At 42.1% G+C, this 13775-nt stretch overlaps 1 long non-coding RNA gene across 1 annotated transcript; it reads left to right on the top strand.

The window, feature by feature from the left end:
• Positions 1-7987: 7987 nt before the first annotated feature.
• Positions 7988-13484, top strand: LOC142908608 (uncharacterized). The gene is made up of 3 exons (XR_012931884.1): positions 7988-10510; positions 11002-11115; positions 11984-13484. It is a non-coding gene; the product is annotated as an uncharacterized LOC142908608 (long non-coding RNA).
• The last annotated feature ends 291 nt before the right edge of the window (positions 13485-13775 follow it).

Genomic DNA, 13775 nt, shown 5'->3' on the forward strand with positions numbered 1-13775 from the left:
AGCAGGGGCACCATTTCCTTTGAAAGTGTGTGGATTAAATGAAGGATCTTTTGAAAGTCCTTTAACCTTCCCGGTCCTCATTTTTCCACGAAAATGTTGACAGGCTGTGGAGCAAACAGCCTGCCAAAATACCAACAAAAAAACCATTCTAATTAGTGATTTACATAGTATTATTATTAATTTGCATATGTTCCATGCAATTTCAGACTAACTTTATTTCAGCTGGCAAAGCCAATTGAGCTCAGCGGCTCTTTAACAAGGACAACCAATTGGATTTTTTAAAAATCTTTTATTTGGCTGGCACATATAACTGGCTGTCAAACATCTCTTGTGGAATCTCATAAGATATATCATCTTACACAACTGCTCATACATATGTTGAACACGTACGTATGTTATGTTTTCAACCTGTGTTTGAGCTGTGAATCTTTGTTTAAAGGGCAGTTGTGGTGCTTGTAACGTAACATCTTCAACTCGTTTAAAATGGTAGTGTGAGTGTACGTTATAGATTTCGGGATGAAAGCTCTTGGATACTCCACCAAGTGCTCTATTTTTTATTTCATTGGCTACCTATGTTCTAAACGATACCATTACCTTATTGTTTGGTTGTTGATGATGTTTTGTAAAACTGGAATTTGGATTTCCAATGGACAAACAGGTCAAGCATTGTATGTTTGACATTAACGTGACGTTCTGTTTGATCCAAACAATATTTAACGTATGTATGTTGAAATTATTTCACACCGTACGTAGCCAGACGTGATTGACATTAACGTGACGTTCTGTTTGAATCCAAACAATATTTAATGTATGTATGTTGCAATTATTTCACACCGTACGTAGCCAGCCGTGATTGACATTAACGTGACGTTCTGTTTGAATCCAAACAATATTTAATGTATGTATGTTGCAATTATTTCGCACTGCACGTAGCCAGACGTGATTGACATTAACGTGACGTTCTGTTTGAATCCAAACAATATTGAATGTATGTATGTTGCAATTATTTCGCACCATACGTAGCCAGACGTGATAATGTGAGGTGCTAATCAATTGCGCTTTTGATGGAAGCATTGATTTAAAATACACGTAAATTCTGAAAGCTTGCACAAATTTAAATTTCAAATGCGCATACAAGTTGATGTTTATTACGTCAAAAAAACTCACAAGCAATTTCTTCTGCCAATGTTGGACTCGTACTTTTGCTTACCGTTCGTGTAAGTTACTCTTTTCATGCACAATTTGTACATTTCAGCAAGTCTGTTCTCCATAGTTCATTTAGTTCCATAGTTTCATTTATGTGGTATAGCCCTGTGAGCCATCCGGCTCTTGAATCAGGTGCAACCGCAACAAACAAAAACATGAACAAGAAAACATCTTAAAGTGACTTTGTGTGTGACTTTGCAAACAGAAAATCCAGGAAAAAAACATCAAAATATTCCTGAAATAGCACCGTACACCACCAACGCTGTGTGCAAAAATCCCAGTGGGATGCAAGTCAAATAACAACAACAACAACCACAAGACAACTAAGATTAAGGCCATCAGTCAAACTCCGTACTACAATAAACAAAAACATGGCCAAAACCAAAAAAAACTTTTCGAAATCACCAAAATAAAAGCCATAAATGCAATGTAACGGTGACTAGATGTCATCATTGGCCACGGTGTTTATTCTGGTTGTTGTACAGCACACTGTTGGCCAAAAGCTCTTTTTGTTGAACAAAAACTTCACACAAAACCCCCAGAGCAGATGCCCTGAGATCACGGTGGGAACGTCTTTTATGCCTCCTCATTCATGGAGCCCCACGGCCTCGCAGTATAAATACTGCCTCGCTATAGAAATAGGTTTTACCCTTTTAACGGGCACAAAAAACTGACACCTTTATTCAAGGCATCATGTTTACAATAACCACAACACAAGCAGTCAAAATGCAAACAAAAGACAACTCTGATAATAATATTGGCACTGTCCTTGAATTTGATTGGTCCACACCCGAGACAGCTTTTCTTAGAGCCTAGTCTCCACTGGTGTTGGACCAGAAGACGCCAAAAACTGTACAACACCAGTGGAGACTAGGCTCTAAAGAAAGCCGTCTCGGGTGTGGACCAATCAAATTCAAGGACAGTGCCAATATTATTATCAGAGTTGTCTTTTTTGTTTGCATTTTGACTGCTTGTGTTGTGGTTATTGCAGACACGATGCCTTGAATAAAGGTGTCAGTTTTTTGTGCCAGTTAAAAGGGTAAAACCTATTGCTATATCTTGTTCCTGGCAAAGGAGGTCTCATAATGTAAACGCTGCCTCGCTGTTTGCCTTTATTCGAAGCAACCCGCGCACTGATGACACGTTCACGTCGAAGAAAATCCGTTGGTTTGCAAATTGCTTGCTCGTGGAGATGCAGAACAGCACGGCGAAAGAGTGCCATTCGTCCGCGTTCAAAAATTACTCTACGCTTCGCGTTTTGTGGATTTTAATAAGACATCTTTGTGGCGTTGAAGACGTAAATGAAAAGAACCCGATTTTTTTTCCACCCCCCAAGTGCTCTTACACAGCGTGATAGTTTGCGCGAACTTTAACGATTTTGTCCGAGAAAATGGATTCACGTCACTCGTTGAAAAAAATAAAAAACATTAAATTTTGATTTAAAGCTTTCGTGACTGCAGTAATTCATATTCTTAGATCTTTCGGTAAAGTCACCACGTTGAAGTGAAACAATAAAATAATAAAATATATATAAAACAATAAAAACAATTCTCACGACGTTTCAACCACAACACAAACGGTCATCATCAGGTGTGTCGGTCCGCATTAATTTATTTATTTTTAAACATTGTATTTATAAACATTTTTTATTGTTTTATATATACTTTATTATTTTATTGTTTCCCTTCAACGTGACTTTACCGAAAGAACCAAGAATATAAAAAACATTGTTCAACGTTCTGAAGTACGTCACGGTGTTCATATCCGCAATGTTTAACGGACCTCGTTCATCTACGTCGTTGGACGTTGATTACCGCCGCAGAAACATCTTTGAACGAGGGTGCTGGAATGGGCGGCGATCCTGATGTCACAAGGCAACAGCCCGAAGCGTCGTCGCCCCGTACGCTTGAACAAGGACCCACCGCCAAGTCTGAGACGCAGAAGACTTTCTGCGTCACATCTCAACAAGCTGGGTAAGGCGTCGCAACCCATTCCTCTTCGGGCAGATTTGCTCTCTTTTTACACGCGACACACTCCTTTCAAATTTTGATTTAAAGCTTTCGTGACTGCAGTAATTCATATTCTTAGTTTTTTCGGTAAAGTCACGTTGAAGAGAAACAACAAAATATATATAAAACAATAAAAAATTCTCACGACGTTTCGACCATAACTCAAACGGTCATCATCAGGTGTGTCGGTTTGCATAAATTTATTTTGAAAACGGCATACTTATTTATTTATATATAATTAAAAAAATCACGTTTGCGTCACGCGCAACGATTGGCAGTTTGCCCAGGACTAGTCCATCTATTTTTTGAAAAGAGGAGGGGGGAGACGAAATTTGTTTTTATGTATGCTGTCTGAAAGCCACTGTAAGCGTGAACAATCAATCAAGAACTGAAATGATTTATCAAATCTTTCCAATGATTGCTAAGATAGAATCCATCTTCTCGGTTGAAATGTTCTCTGTGCTTGTATATGTGGATAGCCTCATGAACGAATCTCTCATGGAAGCCAGATGGCTTACAAAGAACCTCCGTCTTGGAAAAGTCAATGGCATGTGAGCCTACTGAATTAGAACAATGATCTGCTACGGCCGAGGTGTTGGTCCTACCGTGTTTAAGGTCTGCTTTATGTTCACGAATGCGGTCCGAGATATGGCGTTTGGTTTCTCCAATGTAACTACTACCACAGAGGCAACTTAGTTTGTAGACACCAGGGTATTGTATGTCCGGAATCACATCTTTTACAGACGGAACCAGATCACGGATTTTATGTAATGTGTTGAAACGGACCTGGATCTTGTGTTTATTCAAGATTTTGGAGATCTTTTTTGTGATCCCAGCAATGTAGGGTAAAGTGATGGTTTTGAAAGGCTCCTCAAGAGGGTTCTTCTTCATGGTTTGAGTGATAGCTTTGCGGATTGTATAGTCGGAGTAACCATTAGCCCTAAGAGCTTGGTGTACGTGCTTGAGTTCACTGCTTATGTGTTCCTGGTCGGATATGCATTGGGCTCTATGATACAGAGTCTTGATGAGAGAATTCTTCTGTGATGGATGGTGGTGGGAATCCGGTTTCAGATAAGCATCCGTATGGGTAGCTTTCCTGTAGACAGAGTGGCTCATTGAACCATCAGGTCTCTTTTTAATTAGGACATCCAAAAAAGGTATCTTGCCATCTATTTCGACTTCCATGGTAAATCTGATGGCTGGGTGTATGGAATTGATGTGGTCGAAGAATTGGTCTAGAGCAGGCCGGCCATGTGGCCAGACTTTACCGAAAAAACTAAGAATATGAATTACTGCAGTCACGAAAGCTTTAAATCAAAATTTAATCGCCTCTACGGGGAGGGTTTTCACATAACTTTAAGATCCTTCAACAAACTCCGGGATAAGAAAGCTCAGCTGATCGAGTCTCTCACCTTCCTGAAGAGATGCCGCGACTCTGGGGTAATACCAATCGCATTTACACTCACCTCTGCTACTGTAACTTCTTCTAATGCGAAACGAATTCTTTTCAAAACTAGCTTAGCTCTTATCTCAGAAAAAATCAGACTTATACGCACAGAACTAGATCAGTTAGACAAGACACTCTACAAATCACACTTATCATTGACGGCAATAATGTCCACATCGGATTGGGAACATGTAGACAATATGACTGCCTCTTCAGCTGCTACTATGTCGACCAAATGTAAGGAAAACCTGATTTCCAAATTTAACCTCCTCTTCAACAAAAGACCGGACCCACACACCAAAAAGTTAGACGTTAATAAAGTCGTAATTAATCGCAGTAACAGTTCTATTTCCGATGGTCTGAAATCCGTTTTAGCTAAAGGTCTAAACTTTGCAGTCACACCTAAACACATACCAGTTAATGATATAATTGCCCAAGTAGACGTTGCTCTCAGGGGCCTGGGTCACATCGCTGCAGACGTAGCAAGATCTGAAATCGCTGCAACCCTCAAAAACGCTAAGATGCCAGCTAGCAACCTCAGCAAAGATGAGCGTTTTGAATTATATAAATTAAAAAAGAGGAATGATATTGTAGTTCTCTCAGCTGACAAAGGCAATGCTACTGTCATCATGGATAAAATAGAATACAACAACAAAATTAAAGAATTACTCGACGATGGTAGTTATACAAAAATAAAAAGAGATCCCACCAACAGCCTCGTCACACAAACCAACAAAATAATTTCTGATTCAACCGCATTAATTGATCAATCTAAACAGTTTTCGTTGAAACCTTCTGCTGCCAGGCCACCAAGATTATACGGCTTACCAAAAATACATAAAGTTGATACACCTCTTCGTCCCATAGTCTCTACTATCAGCTCCCCCACCTACAAACTAGCTCGTTTTTTGTCTGAAATCCTGCGTCCTTTCACTGGAAATACCACCTCTGCGGTACAAAATTCTACTCACCTGGTATCAACAATCAAGGGTATTTCCCTGTCCCCAGACGACCTGCTTGTCAGTTTTGATGTAGTTTCCTTATTCACCAAGGTTCCTGTACCTGACACCATTGCAATCATTGAAGACTTGGTTCATCAAGGACTAAACACTGAGGTACCCCCCCTGGTGAGACACTGTTTAACCAATACATACTTCACTTGGAATGGAACTTTCTACAAACAAACTGAGGGCACCCCAATGGGCTCCCCCCTTTCTCCAGTTATAGCTAACATTTTCATGGAGAAATTTGAGACTGACGCCATCCAGACTGCCACTCTGCGCCCAACCTTATGGAAGAGGTACGTGGATGACACTTTTGTCATCTGGCCACATGGCCGGCCTGCTCTAGACCAATTCTTCGACCACATCAATTCCATACACCCAGCCATCAGATTTGCCATGGAAGTCGAAATAGATGGCAAGATACCTTTTTTGGATGTCCTAATTAAAAAGAGACCTGATGGTTCAATGAGCCACTCTGTCTACAGGAAAGCTACCCATACGGATGCTTATCTGAAACCGGATTCCCACCACCATCCATCACAGAAGAATTCTCTCATCAAGACTCTGTATCATAGAGCCCAATGCATATCCGACCAGGAACACATAAGCAGTGAACTCAAGCACGTACACCAAGCTCTTAGGGCTAATGGTTACTCCGACTATACAATCCGCAAAGCTATCACTCAAACCATGAAGAAGAACCCTCTTGAGGAGCCTTTCAAAACCATCACTTTACCCTACATTGCTGGGATCACAAAAAAGATCTCCAAAATCTTGAATAAACACAAGATCCAGGTCCGTTTCAACACATTACATAAAATCCGTGATCTGGTTCCGTCTGTAAAAGATGTGATTCCGGACATACAATACCCTGGTGTCTACAAACTAAGTTGCCTCTGTGGTAGTAGTTACATTGGAGAAACCAAACGCCATATCTCGGACCGCATTCGTGAACATAAAGCAGACCTTAAACACGGTAGGACCAACACCTCGGCCGTAGCAGATCATTGTTCTAATTCAGTAGGCTCACATGCCATTGACTTTTCCAAGACGGAGGTTCTTTGTAAGCCATCTGGCTTCCATGAGAGATTCGTTCATGAGGCTATCCACATATACAAGCACAGAGAACATTTCAACCGAGAAGATGGATTCTATCTTAGCAATCATTGGAAAGATTTGATAAATCATTTCAGTTCTTGATTGATTGTTCACGCTTACAGTGGCTTTCAGACAGCATACATAAAAACAAATTTCGTCTCCCCCCTCCTCTTTTCAAAAAATAGATGGACTAGTCCTGGGCAAACTGCCAATCGTTGCGCGTGACGCAAACGTTATTTTTATATATAAATAAATAAATAAGTATGCCGTTTTCAAAATAAATTTATGCAAACCGACACACCTGATGATGACCGTTTGAGTTATGGTCGAAACGTCGTGAGAATTTTTTATTGTTTTATATATATTTTGTTATTTTGTTGTTTCTCTTCAACGTGACTTTACCGAAAAAACTAAGAATACACTCCTTTCATTTTAATTTAGATGCGTTGAAAACGCTGCCACGTCACGTGTCCTGTCACGCTAAAAGAACACGTTCCCCACGTCAGTCTGTGCTGTCTGTTAATGTCGGCGCAGGGCCGTAGCTGATAACGCTGTGCAAGGAGGCCCGTCAGACCTGGCGCAGGCTAACGCCGGTGCCGCAGCAACGGTTGAATTGGACGAGTTAATTGCTGAACTTTAAATGGGGCTGACGACGGGTGAGCGCTTTCACACACAAAACGGTTAGTCGCGGAAATAAGAATAACGTAGCACAATACTTAACAATTTCGATTTAAAGCTTTCGTGACTGCAAGGATTCATATTCTTTGGGTCTTTCGGTAAAGTCACCACGTAGAATGAGAATAAAATAATAAAATGATAAAATAAAATAACACAATAAAATATCTCACGACGTTTGGGCCACAACACAAGTGGCCTTCTTCAGGTGAAAGGAACAGACCTGTTCAGGTGAAAGGAACAAACCTGTTCCTTTCACCTGAAGAAGGCCACTTGTGTTGTGGCCGAAACGTCGTGAGAATTTTTTGTGTCATTTTATTTTATTATTTTATTCTCATTCTACATGGTGACTTTACCGAAAGAGCCAAAGAAGACTACTTAACGTGTGACAAAATTCAGTGTTGTTTCATAAAGCGTGCAATGAGCGAAAAGCAAATGAGTGATAATATCACCATTTAAAAAAAAAATTTACGTGGAATAATTGGGGTGTGGCATTTGTGATTTAAACATTATGTAAAAATTATGCTTTTGGCTTGTTTGCAGATGATGACTCGAGGTCTAAGAGTGGTCCCCACAACGTGGAAACTGTAAAAATAAATAAAACAGAGGCTGACGTTGATTCTACTGTAGAGCCGGTTAAAAAGCCAGAGCCAGCCCTTCCAGATTCAACAGTGATGAAAGCCACTGCGGACAGCAGCTCCGATAAAACTGATAAAGTCGACATGAACGATGAGACAAATGCCAATGTGGCAACAGATGTCAACAGAGGACCTTCAGAAAAACCTTTGCAGTTTCTCAAAGCTTGCGATGATGTGCAAAGAAGGGAAGCAGCCGATAGAAACGAGGCTGGAAACGCGCCGCAGGTTTCTGCCGAGCCACCCGTTACTCAGACAAAGAATGGTAATGAAGCGAAAGTCGACTTCCTTGCCAAGGTTCGGGAATCTGCCTTGGCCCAGCAACTTGACCGTAAATCCAAACATGCCCTTTGTGGGTCTTTTACTGGGGCCACCGCAGAAGCGTCTGGTTGTGTCGTGGGTGAACAAGACCCCGGACGTAAAAGGTTACCCGTGGCTTTCCCTGACACGTCCACCAAACCTAATAGTGAGTTAAGCAGGGCAGGAAGGCGTGGTGGAGGAAGTCTAAAGTGCCTGGATAAAATGCCCGTTAAAAACGAAACCTTTCTAAATGCGCACGTGGAGAAAATCCCCATAGTGCATGCCAAATCTGTGGACAAGCAAGTAAAGAGTATACCTGTGGGGCGACAGGATGCATCATCCGAACAGCATACGGAACAACTGGTAACACGCCAACACAAGACGCACGTGGAAGAGTCTGTATTGATCCAGCCAGTGGAAATCCGTCAAGAAATTGCCGGCGCTAGAGAAGAAATAGTTGAGCCAGACAAAGTTTGCAAGGTTATTGCAGAAGCAAGGCTAACTAAAAGTGAAAAAGTATCCAAAATAAATGAAACTTCACAGCCAGTAATGGACCAGTCAAATGAGCCTGGGGCTTCGATGCAAAACAGAATTTTTCACAAGACTCGATCAATTTCAAAAGAGCGACGTGCACCTGAAGTTGAATGTCAAAAGAATTCTGCTGAAACATCTTCTCCAGTTTTTCCTGTCTGTAAGCAGCCTTCAGATCGGTGGAGGTCCACAAATGAAATCACCAGAGATTACCTTCCTAAAGTGGGATTGACCACTTACAGAATTGTTCCTTCCAAGCCAGTCATAAGACCAAAACCTGGAACAGCTGATGTCCCATTCCTTCTACCACCTTATAAAACAGAACCCGGCAAGACTGAAAATGCTACTGCAACCAATGTTACAAAAGAAATCAAAGAAACGTTGAAATACGACTCAACAGCGAAGATCGGTGACATTACAGCCAATCCACAACAGCATACAGCACATCAGTCACCGGTGATTCCTCTACCATTAATTCCCCCACCAGTGATTCCTCCACCATTGATTCCCCCACCAGTGATTCCTCCACCATTAATTCCCCCACCAGTGATTCCTCCACCATTAATTCCCCCACCAGTGATTCCTCCACCATTGATTCCCCCACCAGTGATTCCTCCACAATTAAGTCCTCCACCAGTGATTCCTCCACCATTAATTCCCCCACCAGTGATTCCTCCACCAATGATTCCTCATTTATCAGGGCTCTCAATTGTGGCTCGCCCATTCCAGAGGTCCCATTCCCTCCAGTGTACTACGGAGGCAATATCTCAGCAACACTCTGCCACCGAGCCACTTGCCAGCACTGCCACATCACCACCACTACCACCATCGAGCTCAAAGCAAGATGCATTTTTCCGTCCCGGCAGGAGGGCCTCCAGCATCTACGTGGCATCTGCCATTGCCAAGAGAACAGCCTACAAGGCCATTGATGCTCCGAATGAAACTTACAGTGGCACAACCACAACAAATACAACACCTGTACATGCTTTGCCACCAATTCAGGTAAATTGTGAACAGGATGAGCTCACGATTCCACCACCACCACCACAGTTTTCTACGGAAGAAAATGCCAACATTCCAAATGCTCCAGGTGACCCGGGGAAGGTGATTATTATAACCGAGGCACCACGAGTTCATCAATGGAAGCCAAAACTATTCAGACGGGTCAGTTTCCAAAGCGTCATGTTCAAAGATGACAAACCATCTAGCGTGAGTGTAGCGTCGAGTCATTCAGAGTCTAAGAACGCCGTTTTTCCTGTCAAGTCACCACCTCCGGTGAGTCCTAAACCAAGTAGTGGAAACCCTTTTAATGTAAAATCAGCGTCTAACTCATCTCAAATTCAGTCCGTTCTCAGTTCTCCAAAATCCACGGACGCAAGTCCTTTCCATCAGCCTCTCACAGTTTCAAATACCACTGGAACTGCACTGGAAAGTCCCAGTCTTATTCACGAGCAGAGAAAGCCATCAGGTGAAGACAGCGGTCTGTTTGGACCGATGCTGAAGTTAAAACCTGTGGTGCAAACACCAATTGTGAAGGATAACAATGCACATGGTTCCCTAATGGAAGCGCTTCAGTCTACAGACAACGTGGGCACATTGAGAAAGGTCAGCCTGCTTTGTCTACATCGTCACATTTAAAATATTGTAATAAATATGGAAAATGTTGTGTTTAGCCTAAATTAAATGTGATTCGTTTATTTAAAAAAAGTATTTGTAGAACCTGCATTGTTAACCATGATTGCACATGTATAATTAAAGTTATCTTAAACATTTTGATTTAAAGCTTTCGTGACTGCAGTAATTCATATTCTTAGCTCTTTCGGTAAAGTCACGTTGAAGGGAAACAATAAAATAATAAAATATATGTGAAACAATAAAATTCTCACGACGTTTCGACCATAACACAAACGGTCGTGTTATGGTCGAAACGTCGTGAGAATTTTTATTGTTTTATATATTTTTTTATTATTCTATTGTTTCCCTTCAACGTGACTTTACCGAAAGAGCTAACAATATTATCTTAAACATTTACCTTGCTAACGTGAAACGTTGTACATTTCCGTAAATGTTCTGGTCGCTGTTCCGTTATATTCTAGGTTTCGGGTGAACATCTGCAGACAATGCTGGCAGCTGTTGACAGTGAGGCAGAGAGAGATGCTCGCATTTCTCCCGCTGTTCCATCAGGCGCAGGAGGGAAACGACTGAGAAAAGTAAGTGGGAATGCAAGTGACAGTTGTGTATTTAATTTTGATTTAAAGCTTTCGTGACTGCAGGGATTCACATTCGTGGTTCTTTCGGTAAAGTCACCACCACGTAGAAGGGAAACAATAATGAATAATAACAATAAAATTCTCACGACGTTTCGACTGCAACACAAGCAATCATCATCAGGTGTGGTTTTCACGTCGTGAGAATTTTATTGTTTTATTTTTTATTATTTTATTGTTTCCCTTCTACGTGACTCGGCCTCAAATGAGTACCCGGTGCGGTGTGTAAACATTAGCACGTGCTAACATCACTTGCTCCAAGAGTCAGTGACAGCTGTACAGGGTGGGGGAGGGTGGGGATATTTGTGTCTCGTGTGTGTGTGTCTCGTCTTTGTGTCTTTGATTTCCCATGCAGTGTATAAACAAAGCAAGTGCCATCCGTTCATTTGCTTTGGCCAAAGTGATTTTTTTAATTAAAAGTTTCTGTAAGATAGGGATGTATGTGCCCGCGTGGGACACTTACCTTCAAAAATCTCAGATTATAGGAAGCCATTCCGCAATGACTAATGAAAAAGTCGGGGATAATCGAGGATAATAGGAAGAATAGGGCCGTGGATAATGGAACTTTTGTGAACCTGACAGCTGTTGCAAATTACACGAATCACGCATATTAGGGCCTATTTGTCTTGCCCCCATTAATACATTAACAAAAACGTCCTTCAACATAATTTTCTTTGAGCTTGAGGATGTACGTTTGCATGGCATTGAACAATGGCGTGATTTGTCTGAACTTGAAGTGTTGTTACCCCAGGTAGCACAAGTCTTGGTGTCTCGTTGACTGCTGTGTTCTACTGTCTTCTGGTTTCCATAGACCCCATCTGCAGCAGCAGCGGCAGCAGCAGAAGACGAAGAACTGGTGTCTCAGCAGTTGAGAGAAGCCGACTCGGGCGACTCAGCCACAGTGTGGCCACGGCTTGCACCTGTGCATTCTCCTCCAGTCCCCATAGCCCCACCACCTCCTGTCATCCTTGTGGGTAACGGGGCCACAGGTACAGAGCGTAGGCCCGAGGATGCACGTCTGGCCATGCTTGATGCCATCCGATCCGGCAGTTGTGCTGGCATGCCTAAGAAGGTGATTGTAACTGAGCCACCACGAGTTCACCAGTGGAAGCCGAAACCATTCAGACCAGTCAGTTTCCCAAGCGTCTTGTTCAAAGATGACGAGCCATCTAGCGTGAGTGTGGCGTCGAGTCATTCAGAGACTAAGAACGCCGTTTTTCCTGTCAAGTCACCATCTCCGGTGAGTCCTAAACCAAGTAGTGGAAACCCTTTTAATGTAAAATCAGCGTCTAACTCGTCTCAAATTCAGTCCGTTCTCAGTTCTCCAAAATCCGCGGGCGCAAGTCCTTTCCATCAGCCTCCCACAGTTTGAAATACCACTGGAACTGCACCGGGAAGTCCCAGTCTCATTCACGAGCAGAGGAAACCATCAGGTGAAGACAGCGGTCCGTTTGGACCGATGCTGAAGTCAAAACCTGTGGTGCAAAAACCAAAGTTTATTGTGACGGACGTGAAAAAGGAATAGCCTATTTCCACTGCGGGGCTTAGGGCGTGCCAGGCGTCAAATATTTTTCGACGTGAACCCCACCGTTCGAGAGGCAAATCCCTCGCGTATATAAAAGAAAGCTAAGAAAGAATGGAAGATGTTTCTATTTAAAGCTTTCGTGACTGCAAGGATTCATCTTCTTTGGTTCTTTCGGTAAAGTCACCACCACGTAGAATGAGAATAAAATAATAAATTAACAAAATAAAATAACAATGAAATTCTCACGACGTTTCGGCCACAACACAAGTGGCCTTCTTCAGGTGAAAGGAACAGACCTGTCGGGACGACAGAGCTTCAACGAACGTTGTTAAGATTCGAGGCGTCTTTTAAGCTGGTTTAGAGAAGAGAGGCACCTTGACAAAGGGGTTTACATATCAATGCTAAATTCTCCTGTTTGATATGTAAACCCCTTTGTCAAGGTGCCTCACTTCTCCCAACCAGCTAAAAAGTCGCTACGAATTTTAACAACGTTCATTGAAGCTCTGTAGTCCCGACGGGTCTGTTCCTTTCACCTGAAGACGGCCGCTTGCGTTGTGGCCGAAACGTCGTGAGAATTTTATCGTGTTATTTTATTATTTTATTATTCTCATTCTACGTGGTGGTGACTTTCCCGAAAGAACCAAAGAAAATGGAAGATGTGTCCATTACGTTATACTGTACTCATGTGTTCAATAGAAAATGTTGGGAGCGTTTGTCCCTTTTTACATTTTGGAGGTTTAACGATGCGTTTCGTGTTGATATACGAATAAACACTTGATGCAGCCTGTTTCGTTTTATGCCCTGTGTGTCGGTGCATACATACAGAAACCAGCACGTATGAGTGCTGTGCTGTATACCCATTGCAGAGTATCTGCATTAAGCGACAAAGAGTTGCATGTTCATACTGTTGAACATATACGGTAATGCAGATATTGGGGATGTTTATTTTTCTGTGCATCCGTTTGTAAATGTTAGGTAACCGGCACACAAGAGCGTGAGCAGTTCTACAGGTTTATTGTATTTACCACTGAATTCTACAGTAGTATTGCATTTACCACTGAATTCTACAGTTGTATTG

Source organism: Petromyzon marinus, unplaced genomic scaffold, assembly GCF_048934315.1.
Source record: "Petromyzon marinus isolate PM22_M1 ecotype Great Lakes invasive population unplaced genomic scaffold, UKy_Petmar_22M1.pri1.0 PM_G_Scaffold_10, whole genome shotgun sequence".
Classification (NCBI taxonomy): Eukaryota; Metazoa; Chordata; class Hyperoartia; order Petromyzontiformes; family Petromyzontidae; genus Petromyzon; species Petromyzon marinus.